The sequence below is a fragment of the Carettochelys insculpta genome, chromosome 25, assembly GCF_033958435.1.
Source record: "Carettochelys insculpta isolate YL-2023 chromosome 25, ASM3395843v1, whole genome shotgun sequence".
NCBI lineage: Eukaryota > Metazoa > Chordata > Testudines > Carettochelyidae > Carettochelys > Carettochelys insculpta.
Window position 1 is genome coordinate 11,375,033 of NC_134161.1, and position 18,896 is coordinate 11,393,928.

Consider the following 18,896-nt stretch of genomic DNA (forward strand, 5'->3'; position numbering starts at 1 on the left):
GTGGATTCTGTTGCCAACTCTGCCGCTGACCTGGTGTGTGACTTTGGGCAAGTCACTTCAACTCTCTCTTCCCACAATTTCTCTTTTAGGTAAATTAGACTGCGAGCCCTTTGGGGCAGGGACAGTCTTTTACTATGCGTGTGTACTACACCTAGCACAGCACAGATTTGCACTCACCTGGGGCAAGTAGCTACTACTGCAATATACATAAGGAGTAAAGAAGGGGAGACGGGAAGGCTCAGGTGCTGCTGGCCTTATGTGATCAGATGATCTCTTTTTGCACTGGAAACCAGGAGTCCACCTTTGAAGCCTCACTGAAGCTATCTGTACCTCCTCTACAGCGCTACTAACATATCATGCCTCCCTGCTTGCTGGGGGCTGGCTGAAACGTATCACATGCTGTTTAGGGCAAGTCTGTGCTACAAATTTCAATTGGCATAGATTTATTGAAAATAATCAGGAGGGTTTTTTTTTCCCTTTGCAATTATAGCATCAGGTGCCACAAAGAAATCCTTTAAGAGCCACAGGTTGTAGCCCTGTGACCTTGTGGGACCATTCCCAAAAGGCAGCACCAGTCAATATGAACACCACAGTGTCTACACTAATAGATACCTAATTGACATCACTTCATTGCTCTGAGCGCTATGCCTCTCGAAGAAATGGAGTGAAGTCAGCATAGTGGGTGAGTTACATCAGTTGGGAGCAACATTCTCCTGTAGACTCATGATACGTCTACGCTGTAGCTGTAATTCAAAATAACTTGTGCCGTTCCCTTTGTGAAAATGGCATCACTTATTTTGAGTTAACTTATTTTGAACTTGCTGCTGTCCACATGGCACCGAAGTTCAAAATATGTGGCTATTTCAAAGTTTCCACTACTCCTCGTGCAATGAGAGTTACTGGCACCAGAATACTGCACTTGAAATAGCATTCCTTTTTCAAGTGTGGTGTTTAGCTGCAGAGTTGCTATTTCAAGATGCATTTGTATCGCAAAATAACCTCTCTAGTGTAGCCAAAGCCTAAGGGTATGTCTACACTTCAGAGTTATTCCAGAATAGCTTATTCCAGGGTTGTTATTCCAGACTAATGTGTCTACTTTACAGGGAAGACCCCAAATAAGCAAAACGTATTCTGAAATAGTGTGTGCACACACAATGAAGCTTATTTCAGATTAGATCCCCTGGAAGCACAGAAAACCGGTGTTCTGTGTCTACACAATAATGTTAATTCAGAATAACATATTCTGGGATATTTTATTTCAATATGGTCCCTATTCTGAAATATCTGTTTCAGAATAGGCACTATTCATCATAGAATGAGATTTACAGAATTCAAAATAAGCAGTCCACGTTTTTGAAATTATTTTGAAATAGCAGTTTTTGCTGTGCTGTTGCTCACAAAGTTATTTGAGAATAGTGGCTGTTATTCCAAAATAACCTTGCTGTGTAGACACACCCAAGCAGGGTTGCATCAACAGAAGCTATCTTATAGTGACTTCAGCCTGCAGTGTAGACAGGGCTTAAGATCTCTCTTTTAGTTGGTATGCAGCTCTTTCTTTTCTCCTTCCTGCTTTCTCCCCCCCCCCCCCGCCACCCTTTGCTTATACTCATTGAGGTTTGGGTGAGGAGATGAGAGCACTGAAGGGCTTTTCGAGATGGACATTTTGATTTGGAGGGGGAGAACAGCATGGAAATGACCAAGAATGAAGGCATGAGTCCACCTGTGTTAGGGACTGCCCGCCTCCCAGCAATGAAGGAAGTGGGTTTTACCCATGAAAGGTGATGAACGAATTCATTTCTTAGTCTTTAAGGTGCCACAGGACTGCCTGCTGTTTGTGAAGCTACAAACTAATCCGGCTGCCTCTTGGAGACTATAGTCCAAACCAGAGTTTCCTGGAAGCTGAACACATGGGTGGCCATCCAGGAGAGATTCAAATGCTGCCCAACTGATCGGCAGAGCACCTACAGCCACACAAAGCTGCAGCATGTGTTTTTATGGGTGGTGCACATCCACACATGCCTCGGTGCATGTAACAAAATTTATTCTGATCCTGGATGGAGGGATAGCTCAGTGGTTTGAGTATTGGTCTGCTAAACACAGCGTTGGGAGTTGGATCCTTGAGGAGGCCAGCTTGGGGTCTGAGGCAAATAGGTTAAAAAAATCTGTTAGGGATGGTGCTTGATCCTGCCAAGAGAGCAGGAAACTGGACTCAATGACCTCCCAAAGTCCCTTCCAGCTCTGTGAAATGTGTATCTCCATATATCGAATGATTTAAAAGTTAGAGGGAACTCAGGTCTGAGTTGATGAGCAAAGTCTGAACTCATTGGTTTTATCCCAACCTGTCCCGCATCCCCTGTGCATGTGTGTAGGAGAGAAGGAGGTGAACAGCAAGGCAGAAGAGAGGGACTGAAAGGATCTGTTAATAGGGGAGGGAGGGTGAGCCTTGCCCCTGAGAATTAATGGACTGGAAAGCAAGAGGTTCCCCATGGCTACGTCTACACTACATTCCTCTCTTGATAGTGGAATGCAAATGAGGGAGCTTGAAATGCAAATGAAGCACTGAGTTGCATAATATTCTGTGATTGCATTTCTGGAAAAGACTTTTCTGAAAACAAAAAAATCCCTGTTTTCGAAAGAACCCTTCTTCCTATTTTTGTCTTCCAGAAACACAATTGTATGAGATGACGCAAATAAAGTGTAAGATGTATAAATCAGCACTTAGTTTGCATTTGCAATCTCCCTCATTTGCATTCCTCTCTTGAAAGAGGAATGCAGTGTAGACGTAGCCCATGAGAGGCGGTGTGGCATTGAGCGTCCTTTAGGAGCAGCAAGTCGTCCACATCTGGACAAATTCTGACCCACAATGCACTGTGGGAGAAGTAGTTTGGTGCTTTGGGTTGTTCCTCAGTTGGGGCAGGGAAAGGAGAAGGTGCCAAAGCCGGGTCTATTACTTGATCTGCTCTTCCTTGACATTGGCTTTAATTAAGTTGTGCAGTAGATAAATTAGAGCTATTACAAAGCTTATCAGGCCAGGAGGGAGCCAGAGATGGTGACTAAGGAGGTGGGGAGAGCAGCAGGGGCCAAAGATGGGGGCGGTGAGGAGAGGGCTAGACCTGAGGAGCCCAGTCAGGTGAGAGGAGGGGACAGGCTGGGCTTATTTTGAGGTTTCCACAAGGTGGGTTTGTTCGACTGATGGTTACAGAGCAGCGAGGCCCCCGCTCCTGTCAGTCACATGTCACAGCCTGTTAATGCCATCTGACTGGGTGCTCCATCACGGACGCACCACCACCGTGTCGGGAAGCGGGATGAGATTATTGGCTGTGTCACTGGGGCTGATAAATCATTGCCTCTGAAACTCAGCTCCTTCGCAGGCTGCTATGGGCATGCACAATCAAAGCATCACCTCCAGCCCAAGACCCATCCTATGGGCCTCTCAGCCTGCCATCTGTCTGTCTGTTCCTCAGTGGCCGTCTGTCTGGTCCACTTTATTTTATCTGCCATGCATGTGTCCCTCCAGGCCTGAGCTGGGCAGAGTGCGGAGCGCGAGGGTCACCTTCCACAGGCCTGGGGATCCTGTAGTAGGGTAGTATCTGTGCTCACCACCTCCTTCTGTGGTGGTCTTCCAGTTGTGGAGGCAACGGGGGTTATGCAGAAGTCAAAGGCAGAACATGGCCTCTGAATAGGCACCAAGGAAGTGTACTCAAACATGGGTGATTCAAGACAGGGGGCTGCTTCAAGTGAGATGCTTAAAGAAAGGTGACCTCCCGTTTCTGGGGGTGCTCAGTTTCCTCCACAGTCCCTGGATGCCTCTCGATCTTAGCAGCTTTGACAGTCAGGTTCCTTTTTACCTACCTGGCTCACTCTGGGGTTAGGCATCTAATGATCTGCAGCTGCTGCTCTGTGATTGGCAGGACTGTAAATGCACCTGAGAGATCTTTAATAACTTGCAGTGTGTGCTTCCAAATCCCTTTCTGTCGGAAGGCCTCAAAGAGCTGCGCAAGCTCTCATTAGCTGCCTGCTCCATGGCAGATCGCCCAGGAATGCCTTTACGGAAGGGGAAACTGAGCCATGTTATGAATTGGAGTCTGTGTTGTCCCTGACTCCCTGGGAGCCCTGCAGTGTGCTGTATGTAATTATGAGAGTCAGCCCTGCTCTAAAGAGCTTGCTTGACAGACACTGTGGGAAGAGAAGCCAGTGCGTAGAGAGGGGAAATGACTTGACCACGGTCATACAGTAAGATAGCACTGGAACAAAGAACAGAATCCAGCTCTTGCACGACCCACATGGATTGTCTGCTCATTGGACCATGTGGTCTCTTGTGCAGAGTTGAGCAGAAATTTGGACTCAAAATTTCTTGATCTGCTTCTAAAAAAACCCCTTCCCTCCACTCTGAAAATAATGGCATGAAAAACAAGTAGCATTCCCTGTCAGCTGCCTGCTGGGGAGGCCACCCAGGAGAGATTCAGGTGCCACCAAGCTGATTCGCAAAGCACCCACACAGCATGTGTTTCCATTGGTGGTGCACAACTGCACATGCCTTGGTGCATACAATAAAATTTATTTTGCTCATGGACAGAAAAGAATTAGAGGGAACACTGACCCTCCTTCCCACATCCTGCCTGGTGTGGGTCCCCTCCAATAAGACTGGTGTAACCTTCAGCACCAGATGGATAATGCTGGGGGAGTGAAGGAGCAAGCACCAGAAGAATGGTTTTCAGTAAGCCTTCACCCTCCTGATTTATACAGGGGAGAGAACAATGCTGATGTACATTACTGCTCATAGATTATCTTCATTCTGGCTGCCAGTAGCCAGACAGGAGAGGGGAACAGAAGCCATCGGGTACCCTATCTGTCACCTTCCCTCCAGCAGCTGCTGCAGCAGAGAAGCCTCTTCCAGGGAAACTTTGCCACTCCATCAAGCACTGCCAAAAAAGTCATCTTCTGAAAACAAGTTCATATATCTGTCGAGAGCTTGTCACAGCTAGTTCCCTCCTCTGCTTTGTGTTGGGAGTTGGAGGAGGCCTCGGCCTGGTTTAGGGTGTCTCTTCTTCTTGTGTGATGGCAGGGTAATTAGGGGCAGGATACCGCTGGCAATGAGACAATAATTCTGAGCATCCGGACTCCTGGGTTCTACTCCCAGCTCTAAAAGGGAAGTGTGATATACCAGCGAGAGCACAGGCATGGGGTCTAGATGTCTTGGGATTAATTTAATTTCTCCCATTGACTTTCTTTTCAGCTTTTCCAGGCCTCAGTTTCCTGAACTGGGATTAGCCAGCTGTATCCCCCAATGGGGATCGTGTGAGCCTTCCTGTGTTTGTTTGTGATGTGCTTTGAAATCTTGAGATTGAAGCTGCTTGTTGAACAGCAAAATATTTTCAGGATTCAAGGAACAAAAAGAGGCAGTGAGTGGGAAGCCTTGAGGATTTTCAGAGTTCCGCTGGGATTAGATATGTCACCGCAGCAATTCTTGGTCATGTGCCAATGGTCAATGGACTCCTAAGTTTGGAGTCCAGAGGAGCTTTTTTTCCTTGAGGGCAGGGTGAGCAAACTTCTTACAACAGGCCCCACTTTTCATCCCAAACCAATGGAAATTTTGGTTATGTTCATATGTGGGGGAAAAAAACTGTTGACATGTGTAAGAAAATAAGTACACCGAATGAGAAAACTCTATTAATCAGGATATAAACGTGAACACACGCCTAAAAACAGTAACAGAGTTCAACATTTTTAATGAGATGGATGAATCTGAGACCTGGCAGCCAATCGTGCTGCACCCCCTGAGGAAATTTCATGCCTCCCCGAGCCCCCTCCCCCGCACACTTTGTACAACCTGCTCTCGGAAGCAATGACAGAACCCTTGGGGGCTTTTGCCTCTCTTTGGAGAATCAAGGGGTCTGATTCTTTTCTGACTGGAGCCACAAGGAAAACTCTCATTGATTTCAGTGGTGTAGCACAAAATCTTGAGTGTCAGGGTTAGGTGGGAACCTAACAGTAGTTGGGGTGATAGACTGGGGGATTGTTACTCTTGTCATCTTGAAGAAAGACACCTCTCTCCAAACCTGCTAAACCTTGGTGAGCACTGTGCATGAATTTTGACCCCTTCGCCCCTTGTAGGGGAGTGGAATCAGAGTCCTACGTCGAGAATGGTGGCTCTGCTGTGGCATATGGGGGCATGCATGATACGATACGAGCAAAAGTGCCATTGGGCACAGAAGCAGAGCAGAATTAAAAGGAACTTTCAAATCATTTGAGAAATCCACTCTGCCTGCGGACGCTCCACCTTGGATGTGATAATGTGACCGTGTCTGAATTTAATTTGAATTGACTCTTTTGTTAAGCTCTGCTTTAGATCTCCAAATACATATATATAATTAGCTTTTTTTAAAATGAACCTAATAGTCTAGGCATAAAAAGTTTACTTAGTGTGTAGCCAAAGTAGTACAGGTGCTGAGAGCGCAAAGCGTAAGTCTGCAGGTGCCCAGCGCTCTAGCTTGCACTGTGCTTGTTAGGAAGTCGGTCCGAACAAAATCTCTCGATCCAAATGAGGCTCAGCTGTGGAGCCTCCAGCCTGCCCATCTCTCCTTCTCTCTATCCGTGCAGCTCTGAGGGAAGGAAGGGCGCAGCCAACACTGCAATTTAAGCATGTGCTGAGGGCGGGCTGGCTGCCCTAGGCCCCGCCTTCTTTTACTCTTGGCACCACCCCTTCTGGGAGACAGAATTGGCCCCCTGCTCCCTCCAACCTTGCCCTGTGGCCCTTGGTGGCTGTCAGCCTCGCAGGTTTTGAAAAAGTTCCAACTCCATGCCCATATCTGGGTTTTGTGAGTGGCCCCCACCTTCATCATAGACCTGGCCAACATCTTGTTTTTAAATAGCTCAGACTTTGAAGTGTTCAAAATCTCTCTGCAGCCTGTGCCCCAAGCCAAGCAAAATTTAAATGGCCGGAGAGCAGCAATCCACTGCAAAGAGGTGGTAGGTACATTATTCTGAATTGAAGCAATTTCCATCACTATGAAACAGTCACCTGTTATGAACTATTGCGTTGGACTGTACAGTAATTGGTATCCTGCAGCTCAATAGAGGAGAGCTTCATTTCAAAAGGAGACTTCAGTCAAATTATTGGGGGGATGGGTGCAAAATTAATACCCTGTGTGAAGTTCATAGTTCTGGATCCTAAGTTTGCAGGGGGACAAACAGTGGCACAAAACAATTCCCTTCGCTATTTTTTTCAATAAAACAAAGAATGAATTAACATAGCAAAAGCATGTCAAAAGTGATGTGTTCCTGTATTTTTGAATATGAAAATTGACTCCTTTCCTGAACGTGCCACCAGATGTGACGTTTATGGGCCCATAGCGAAAAATCGAAAATGGCAAAAACTCCCCCTGCAAATTTCAGCAACATGGCAATTAGGAACACTGTGCAGCTCTTCTGTCTTGAAAAAATACAGGCTGGCCCAGGCTGCATCATTAGAGGAATGGTGCCTAAGTGAGAGAGGAGAGAAGTCCTTGTGGTTATTTTAGCTATGTTGCAGAAAGATGCAGTGCTCGAGTCTGGCACGTTTTGCAACTTGTGAGTGAAAATTCACAGAACACAGTATGCCGATTTCGCACGGACCTGGCAGTAAATGTGCTCAGCTATGCACAGTTAATTTACACATTGTCAGGACAATTACTGCTGTCAGACTAACAACAACTATTTGTAAACTGAATTTTCAATCTCTCTGCGAAAGTTAGTGTCATTAGAGAAGGACACACATACTTTGTGTGCAGCTTCTTGTTCACCATATATTAACAGGAGTGTACCTAGAAGGGTGATTAAGACTGGGACTGGTATTTCATAAATGTGGGTTTAACTCCTAGTCCTGCCCCCAGACTCTGTGTGACCCTGGGCACATCAATTCATAGCTTCATGCCTCAGTTTCTCTTCCCAAGTTTCTTTTGTATATTTAGACTATTTTCTCTTTAGGGCAGGTCCAGCAAGTTACTAGCACAAGGAGGCTGTGATCCAAGTTGGAGCCTCAGGGTGCAGCCATCATACAAATTAATAAACCGTTGCATGTTTGTACAATGCTAAGCTGAAATGAGTCCCATTGCCCAAGTGCTGTGACTCGTCCCAGCTATTCCCTCTTCCCAAATCATTTTAATGCCTTCCTAAGATAGGTTTTAACAATGTGAAGATAGTTTGGCTAATGCAGTCTTGTGCAATTACATTCCCTAGTTATCATAACCTTGCATCATGTAAGCTTGCTCCCTCCAGCCCATTTTTCATAACCTCTGTAAATATGGTTTCATAATCAATTGGCAGATTATTAACGCATGATAATGGGCTCAGTAAATCGGAGTTCAATCTTTACTTGAGACACTCATAGTAAATATTGACTGTTCCTCAGACTTATGGCAAAGCCCGGAACTATCTGTTCCAGGGGGAAATGGATCCATTTTTTAATACTAGTTATTGATTTGCAGTGAGCCGCTTGCCTTGAGGCCACCGTTGGTGTTTGGTTTTAATTTCTTTGAGGGGCTGTGGTGGGGGTCTGTTTTCCATCCCTTGCTAAGGTGATGAACAATGATAGCTGCTGGATTCCCCCTTCGTCTGTCAGGAGTGTTGTTGCAAAAAATGGACAAACTAATGGAGCACTGAGCTATGAGAGAAGATTGAAAGAGTTGGGTTTGTTTATTTTGGCAATAAGACGACTTGAAGGAGACATCATTACAGCTTTCAGGTACCTAAATGGGTGGTACGAGGAGGGTGAAATTGTTCTCCTAGGCCTCTGAGGCTAGGACAAGAAGCGTCAAGGGAGGTTTAGGTTGGACATTAGGAAAAACTTCCTGCCAAGATGGTGAAACGTTGGAATAAATGGCCTAGGGAGGTCGTGGGATCTCCAGCACTGGAGATATTTAAGAGCAGGTTAGACAGACATCTATCAGAGATGGTCTAGAGAGTGCTTGGCCCTGCTGTGAGGGCAGGGACTGGACTCAATGACCTTGCTATGTCCTTTTCAGTTCTAGCACTTGATGAAATCTCTCACATTTCTTTGATGAGTTTGCAAGTTCCAGTTCACGAATCTTTTGCTTCCCTCATCCCTTTAATAAGCAGTACGGACAAAAATTACTGGGGAGGCTGGCTGCCTAATGGGTATGGCGCAGGCCACTGTTGCTATCTGGGCTTTTGTTCGCATTTCTGCTTCGAGTTTAAGGAGTGATCTTGGACAAGTGACATCGTTTCTCTGGGTTTTCTATAGGAGGAGAAAGAAGTGCATCCTTGACTCGAGAAAATAAGGAATTTTGTAATTTTCATACAGATTATCGGGTCAAGTTAAATGCAGTGGAGGAGCCTGGGTTTCACCTTTCCAGCTCACGTGAAAACTACATAGGGCCTAGCCTCCGCTATGATGTTAAGAACTGTAGTTAAGAACTCACCTTTCCCTCTTGCTGCTCCCCTTCAACACTAATTTTCCGAGCTTCAGTTCCTCTGCCTGTAACCCAGAGATGATACTAGTCGTTGTTCGTAAAGCACTTTGAGATCTGATAGGCAGTGCTATATAATAGTTTGGTTCCATTGCATTCATGAAACAAGCACATGCCCCTCTCTGAGGGGAAGCCTGCAGCAGTGTGTAATAGGGACACAGCTTCCACAAGTCAAATTGCCTTCAGACCTGCCTAGAGTTGGATTTTTTTCGAACTTTGTTTTCCTCCACCTGTCGCCTGAGTCTCTGAGCGCTTTTGGGGGTGTGGTTGCAAAAGTGACATGGCACAGAAGAATGCTGGAGATGGCTTCTGTTCATGCAGTTTCTGGAGCCGGATGCCCATTGTTATCCCTCATCACAGAAAATAATGAACTATATAATTTTCTCTGTGTGTGTAGGTGTGCTTATCTTCTGCTAATGAGCTTCTGCAGACGGGGACACAAGGAGCAGCAACGGAAAAAGTTTTATGCTTTTAATTTTCCTCCCATCATGACTCCATCCAGTCCTGTCTGAGTGTATATATAAGCACATAAGTTGCTTTTTTGCGTCTCCCCTGTCACCTTGCTGTACTTTTCTTTTCTGGGTCCCTTGACTGACATGTGAAACACTCCTCTGGAAAGTGAACATTTAACCATGTGGTGTTTGGAGTGAAATCAAAATTAGGCAAACTGAGTCCCCTCATATTGGATTTTTAGTACTACAGGTTGAACCTCACAAGTTTGGCACCTCGGGAGCTGACCTGCGCCGGATGAGAGAATTTGCCAGACCACAGAAGGTGAATATCGTTTAACACATCACCAGCACTTGCACTGTATGCTGGGCTCTTGGAAGATATTTAGGTGTGAGGTACAGCTAAATAAGAGCACAGAACACTGAGAGCCAGGACTGGTGGCTGGAAACAAAATTTACGGGACTGCAGGAAACTTGGCCACACCCATGATAAGTGGTTGTCCAGCTAACTAGAATCATGCTGGATGACAGATGTTGCTGGACGAGAGAGTTACTGATTAGAGAGGTTCAGCCTGTAGTGCCTCACATTTATAAAGCACGTGCAGGCCTGTGTTCTCACTGGGGATGCCCTAAATCAAACTGCTGGGGTGCAGCCATCAACCCCGGTGCTTCCGGTAGTCATGAGGCATAAGGGAAGTGGATGGAGGATGTTCTCCCGTTGACATTCCACTGTGGGGATAGTGGCAAAAATTGATTTTAGATACATTGACTCCTGCTATGCAATTCTTATAACTGTATTTGTGTATCTAAAATCAATTTTATCTCCTCCTGCAGACCTGCCCTAAGTAACTAGTATGGTTTGCACCTCTCTCATCCAGCCCCCTCAGGACCTGACTGGTGCTAAATGAGAGAATTTGCTGGACCACAAGAGGTCAATATTGTCTATCACATTCGCAACACTTCCACTGCTCACTGGACTCTGAGAAGACATTTAGAGGTAAATTACAGCTGAATAATAGTACAGGACACTGAGAGCCAGGACTGGTGGCTGGAAACAAACTTTATGGGACCACAGGAAACTTGGCTACACACATAAATGGTTGTCTGGCGAACTAAAATCATGGAGGATTACAAATGTTGATGGATGAAAGAATTCTGGATTAGAGAGGTTAAACCTGTATTAAAAAAAAATATCCAGCTCAGAAAGCCAGGAGTTACTTATATTCCATGGCAAATAGAAGTAGGCCTTATTCCCTGTTCCTGGCTCTGCCCAGATTTATCATCTGATGTTGGCCAAGTCGCCTTCCCATTCTGTGCCTCTGTTCCCTACCTGTGTAATAGGGATGCTCTTCCCCCACTTGCAGCAGCATTGGGACTAAGTTAATATCAATGAAGTGCTTTGAGTTCCTGATTGTTATTGAATATGACCCTGCTGCTGTCGTCCAGCTCAGAAAGGAGGATTCTTTCATCCACTTGAGTGACAGCAGGCTGTTAAGAAGGTGCCAGTCTAATTTTTTCACCTAATTGCTGATAAGGAACAAAAATAGATTTGCTTGATCAGAAGACGAAGATGCCTGCCAATTTTCATTTTCCGGCTGTCCTGTGATCTGCCAGTGTGAGGCTTGATTGGAAATGACATCCCCTTACCCCCCTCTGTCCCTAGATGGCATGCTGCTTTCATCTTCACATCCACGAGCCTTTATTCAGCATCGGCAATACTACCTGCTCACTGGGGAAAAACTGCCTCCTCCCGGCTCCCGTTGCATAAAGTTCCTCTTTTTCCATCCCAGCTGTCCTCTGTCTCACAGAGTGAGCTCTTTAATTAGGGCCTGCCTTGAGAGGACCTGTATTTTGCATGCTACTTTAGCTACAGTTCCCAATGAAACAAAAAAGCAGTCATATAACACTTTAAAGACTACGAAAATTGTTTATTAGGTTAGGAGCTTTCGTGGGACAGACCCACTTCTTCAGATCTGGAAAATCCTGGTAAATGATAACTGAGACAAAGAGAACAGAGAGATAGAGAGGAAAATAAATCAAATAAAAGCTGACAAATCAGCTAGAGAGGACACAAGGATGGAGGGGAGTGATGAGAAAAATGGTTTCTGCAAGTGTCTATTGAGTTAAGGGGGCTGCCCAGGATCATTGTGAGTATCAAAGGTGGGGAAACTGTCCTTGTAATGCGTAAGGTAATTTAGCTCTTTGTTGAGTCCAAGGTGAACAGTGTCAAACTTGAGAATGAACTCCAATTCAGATGTCTCCATTCGTAATCTGGTGTTAAGGCCTCTGTTTTAGAGGGCACACTTTTAAGTTTTGAATGCTCTGGCTGGCTTGACTGAAATGCTCACTGACAGGTTTCTGTGTTTTCAGATTCCTAATGTATGATTTGTGTCTATTCATTCTTTGGCAAAGTGATTGTCCAGTTTGTCCAATATATATAGCAGAGGGGCTTTGCTGGCACATGATGGCATATATCAGGAATATGAACCCTTGACGTGATTAAGTCCAGTGATGGTGTCCCCAGTGTAAATATGTGGACAGATTTGGCAACAGGGTTTGTTGCAAGGAAAAGTTCCAGGATTAGTATTTCTATGGTGCAGTGTGTGGTTGCTGGTGAGAATTTTCTTGAGGTTAGACGGCTGTCCGTAGAAGAGTTCGTGTCTGTCACCCAGGGCCTGTGAGAGTGCAGCATCATATTTAGCAGTTTGTAGATAATGTACTGAAGGGGTTTGAGTTGGGGGCTATAGGTGATAGCAAGCGGTGTTCTGTTGGTAACTTTCTTGGGGCTGTAAATCTGGTTTGTTTTTTTTTAACTTCTCTGAGTGAGTAATTAAGTTTAACGAATGCCTGGTAGAGATCTTGAAGTGTTTTGGTCTCTGTCAGTAGGATAGGAGCAGTTGCAGTTGTATCTAAGGGCTTGATTGTAAACAGTGCATCTTGTGATGTGCCCTGGATGGAAGCTAGAGGCATGTAGGTAAGAATAGTGGTCAGTGGGTTTCCGGTAGAGAGTGGTATTGATTTGACCATTGGTGATTTGTACTGTGGTGTCCAGGAAATGGATCCTTCATGTGGTGTACTTAGGCTAAGATTGATGGTGCAGTGCAGGTCGTTGAAATCCCTGTGGAATTCTTCAAGTGTTGTTACCATGGGTCTAAATGATAAAGATATCATTGATGTGGCGTAAGTAAAGGAACGGTAATGGGGGACAGGAGGTGAGGAAACGTTGTTCTAAGTCAGCTGTAAATGTTAGTATCCCGTGGGGTCACGCGGGTGCCCATAGCAGTGCCACTGATCTGGAGGTATAAATTGTCCTCAAATTGGAAATAGTTGTGGGTGAGGATGAAGTGGTATAGCTCAGCCACCAGATTTGCCATGGTAACATCTGGGATATTGTTTCTTGTCGCTTGTAGCCCATCTTCATGTGGAATATTGGTGTAAAGAGCTTCTACATCCATGGTGGCAAGGATGATATTGTCACAAAGGTTTTGGATATTCTGTAATTTCCTCAGGAAGTCAGTGGTATCTTGGAGATAGCTAGGAGTGCTGGTGTCGTAGGATTTGAGGAGGGAGTCCACAAAGCTGGATCGTCCAGTAGTTAGGGTACCAATACCTGGAATGATAGGGTGTCCAGGGCTTCCAGGTTTATGAATTTTGGAGGGCAAATAGAATAATCCTGGCAAGGGCTCTGAAGGCTTATCTGTGTGAATTTGGTCCTGAATAGAGGCAGGGAGTTCCTTTAGAAGATGGTGTAGTTTCTTTTGGTATTCTTCAGTAGGATCAGAGGAAAGAAGTCTGTAAAATGTTGGTGTTGGAGAGTTGTCTAGCCATCTCCTGTTCATAGTCTGACTTTTTCATGATGTCTACAGCACCCTGTTTGTCAGCCAGCATGATTATAATGTCAGCGTTATTTCTGAGACTCTGGACAGTATTGCTCTCAACACGGCTGAGATTGTGTGTCACTTGGTAGTGGTTGTGCACAATATCAGCCTGTACATGGCTGTGGAAGCATTGAATATAGAGATCCAGATTCACTATGACTGTTGGTGGGGAGTCCACATAGAATTCTTCTCCTTTTGGTGTTGGTAGGGGAGGATCGAGTGGGTCAGCTTGTTCAGTGATGTGTTGGAAGTCTTACCTCAGATGGAGATGGAGAAAAAAGTCTTCAAGGTCACCACAAAGTTGTATTGAGTTTGTCGGGGAGGTGGGGCAGAAAGAAAGTCCCTAGGATAAGATAGACTCTTCTGCCAGGCTAAGTATGGAGCTGCAAAGATTAATAATATTATCCAATAGTATCCAATAATATCCCCAACGAGTTAGGCCAGTTACTGCCCTGCCTCTTGTTTATGGTTACAGGCATGGGGATCTCAAATGCTGTGCATTCCTGAGCAAGGCAATTTAACAGTGATCACTTCATTATAAAAGTCTCTGACTTTTGCTCAGTGTTTTGTCAATATCAAAAGGATTCCCCCTGCAACTTTCTGGCACTTAATCTCATTGTGGCCCTTCTCGGGACTAATTAGCTATAAACATCCTTATTCGGTACCACTTAAATTCAGCGAATATAATCGTGTACAAGGGTGAAGGAAGGTTCCTGGTCCAAACTGATTGTAGTTGGGCTGCTATGTCCCATCGGCAAAAGGAGAGTTCTCTTAAACTTCTGCCAGCTTGCAACATATAACCATATCCTTATGTGCTGAGCCATTGAACTGGTGCAAAGCGGGCGGGTTCTAAATCACATTGCCATTGAGATGACATCTTAGTTGACTGTGTTATGTTCCCTCCATCGGGAAGCTAAGAATTGATGGCGCCATCAGCTCAGTTAGTTTGTTTCTACAGATTGCCTTAGAGGAGCATGTCTGTCAAACATCCTCCTCTCCTCCTGAAATTTTGAGAAGAAAAAATGTCAACAAAAACGAGAGAGCTAAAAAATCCCCAGGAAAAATAAAATCATTCCCTTATCAGCTGTATTTGCACAGGCCTCGGATTCTCAGCTCCCCTGAAGGAAACGTATAATTATTGGGTTTTAGAGGTGCTCAGTGTTGCTCAGCAGAAGTGCCTCTTCAGGGAAGACAGACTCTTGCAGCTCTGGGACTGTGTGGGTAGAACTCATTGTGTAGCATATATCTGCAGTCTCCAGAGTGGGTGCCTTGTGCCTTAAAGACTCAAAACTAATTCCAAGGCTGTGAGTTCTTCCATCCTCCCATGTGGCCTGAGCAATGACCATTGCTCATTGAGATGTAAGTCCATTGGCATGACTGACGGTCTATGTATATTTATGTAGAATACCCTGCATCCCTAGAAGGTGCTGTTGCTTGTTATTTTGACTGATTACAGGAGAGTTACTGCACTACAATAGCAGCAGCCACTCATTAGCTGTGGCATGGCCAGAGAGAAATCATCAGCTCATTCTGTCTGCATCTACCCCTGGAGGCGAATCGTCAACAAGAATTGATCCTGGATAATGAGAACCCAGCCCGTGCTGCTGCGATTAGCACACTTAGAATTTTAAATAGTTAATTATTACAAAAGCCAGAGAAGCGTGTAGCTGTGGATGTGCGTCTGGGCTGTTTGGAGTGAGGTGTGCGTGCGTGCGTGCGCACACACAAGGCTGTTTGGAAGTTGTTGCTCTGTTTATGTGATGGGGAAGGTGTAAACATGCATATGTGAGCTTGGCTGTGTCAAGCAGTGTGTTGGGAGGGGTATGCAAATACCTGTTTGATGGGGTACAGGAGGGTGTGCTGCTGTAAGCAGATGTTTGCAGAGAACACAAAAGCTGGGGGCCAGTGTTCCCAATGAGCTGAGCATTTGGGTGACCACCCAGGAGAGATATAGGGGCCACCTTGCTGATCAGCAGAGCAGCATGTGTGTCTATTGATGGGTGCACATCTGTACATGCTTTGGTGAGCAGAACAAAATTTAGTTCATCCACACCTGGAAAAAAGAGAAAAAAGGGAACCCTGTTTGGGGCACTGGTAAATATCAGAGAAGGCAGGTCGCTGATATTAAGCAGTCTGGGTTGTTCGGTAAACTGGGCACCAGCAAACAGGGGGTTCAATACAGTGAAATATAAATGTGTGTATCTAGAAACGAAGAAGGTCGGATTTGCTTCCAGGGTGGGGGACCCTCCTCTGGGTAACAATGACCCTGAAAAAGATTTGGGAGTTGTGGTGGATAATTAGCTAACGTGCTCCTGGTACAAAGCTATGTTTGGGTGGGTGGGGCTTTGACTGGATATCGGCCTGTGTGATGCTGTGGAAATATAATATTGACATACCATGTAAAAATGGCATCGAGGAGCAGTTCTGCTGCATACAGTAGCTGAGAGACCGTAATGGGCCATCACGCTAGCAGATTGGGCAAAGGGACTAAAGATTTGGGTGGCCAAGGAGGAGGACATTTCCCTCTCTGTCCTGGAGGTCTGACTCATGTTCAAGAGCAGGGAGGTGTAAATGCATGCTAGGGCCAACAGTCTGGTACCTGTTTTGGCTGGCTGCTTTTGGTTGTGTCCTTACAGTCACCATCTCTGCTGCATCATCTCCTGGCAGCAAAGGGGACGTGAGAGAAAAGGGAATGGGAAGAGGGGTTTTGTTGCACAGTGTGCAGTTAGAGGGATGTCTATGCAAAATAAAAGTGCTAATTGAACACCCCCCCATTTCCTCCATGCACGCATGCACGCACACACACATACACATTCTCCCAACCCACACTTCCACCTCCCAAATTACCCAATTACCCTAATTAATAATTGACTCCACTGGACAAGCAGACACGGTAATTGATTGTGGTCTTTTGTCCTCATGACCACACGTCTTTAACCTTTAGAATCAAATATCAAGCCCTGGCTGGATGGAAAGATGCAGGCAGGGCAGGGCGAGGTCATCTCCATTTGGAAGAGGACATGGAGCACAGAGCTTCAGGTGGGACGAGTGCCATTGGAGTAAGTGGGTCTTTCCCACCAAAGCTCCTAACCTAATAAATATTTTTTTCAGTATTTAAGGTGCCAAGGGATTATTTGTTATTTATGAAGTTGCAGACTAAAACAGCTGCCTGGTTGATCTTTCAGAGTTTGATTTAGCATGCCTTGTGGGGGATGCGCTAAATCAAACCATCAGGGCTCAACAGTTGACCCTGGTACTCCTAATTATTGTGAGGAGTCAGGAAGGTTGAAGGGAGAGATTCTCCCATTGACCGCCCTCTGTGAGGACGGCCTGATAAATCGATCTTAGATCCATCGTTTCTAGCTAACAAGTTGTTGCAGCTGGAATTGCCTATCTGAGATCGATTTTCAGGTCTAGTTTAGACCTGCCTTGTGTCTATTGGAGGATAATGAGTTCCTGTTACAACAAGTACCTCTGTTAGCCCTGATCTGGGACACCTCCCTTCCTGATTTCCCACAAGTGTCAATGAATGCAACATGGCTCCCCTGAATATGAGAAGCATAAAATCACAGAACACTAGAACTGGAAAGGACCTCAAGAGGTCATCAAGTCCAGTTCCTTGCCCTGTTGGCAGGACCAAACACCATCGAGATCATCCCCAATAGATGTCTGTCTAACCTGCTCTTAAATGTCTCCAGCAATAGAGATTCCACAACCTTCCAAGGTAACTTATTCCAGTGTTGACTACCCTGACAGTTAGAAAGTTTTTCCTAATGTCTGCTCTAAACCTCCCTTGCTGCAGGTTAAGCCCATTGCTCCTTGTCCTATCCTCAAAGGCCAAGGAGAACAATTTTTCTCTCTTCTCCTTGTAACTCTCTTTGAGGTACTTGAAAACCGCTATCATGTCCCCTCTCAGTCTTCTCTTTTCTAACCTAAGTAAGCCCAGTTCTTTCAGTCTTCCCTCATAGCTCATGTTCTCTAGACCTTTCATCATTCTTGTTGCTCTTCTCTGGACTTTTTCCAATTTCTCCACGTCTTACTTGAAAAGTGGGGCCCAGAACTGGACACGGCACTCCAACTGAGGCTTAACGAGCACTGAGTAGAGTGGAAAAATGACTTCTTGTGTCTTGCTCACAGCACTCCTGTTAATATATCGCAGAATCATGTTTGGTTTTTTGGTAACTCATATTTAGCCTGTTGCCCACTCTGACCCCTAAGTCCCTTTTCACAGTATGCCTTCCCAGACAGTCGCTTCCCACTCTATATATATGAAGCTGATTGTTACTTCATAAGTGGAGTACTTTGCATTTGTCCTTATTAAACTTCTTCCTGTTTACCTCTGACCATTTCTCCCATTTGCCCAGACCATTCTAAATTATGAGCCTATCCTTCAAAGCAGTTGCAACCCCTCTCAGCTTGGTATCATTTGCAAAGTTAATAAGCATCCTCTGTATGCCAATGTCTAAATTGTTGATGAAGATATTGAATAGAACTAGCCCTAAAACAGATCCCTGTAGAACCCCACTTGTTATGCCCTTTCAGCATGACTGCAAACCATCAATAACTACTCTCTGAGAGTGGTTATCCTGATAGTTATGCACCCACCTTATAGTGGCCCCATCTAAGTTGTATTTGCTTAGTTTATTGATAAGAAGAACATACAAGTCAGTGTCAAATGCCTTACTAAAGTCTAGCTATACCACATCCACTGTCTCTCTCTTATCCACAAGACCAGTTATCCTGTCAAAAAAACCTATCAGATTGGTCTGGCATGATTTGTTCTTCATAAATCCATGCTGGAGGGTACCTATCACCTTATTTTTATCCAGATGTTTGCAGATGAATTCCTTGATTATTTGCTCCATTATCTTTCCCAGCACAAAAGTTAAACTGACTGGTGTGTAGTTTCCAGGGTTGTCCTTTTTTCCCTTGTTATAGATGGGCACAATGTGTGCCCTTTTCCAGTCTTCTGGAATCTCTCCCAACTTCCAGGACTTTTCAGAGATGATTGCTAAAGGCTTAGGAACCTCCTCTATCAGCTCCTTCAGTATTCTAGGATGCATTTCATCAGGCCCTGTCTTTTATTGTTTGTATTGGGGTAG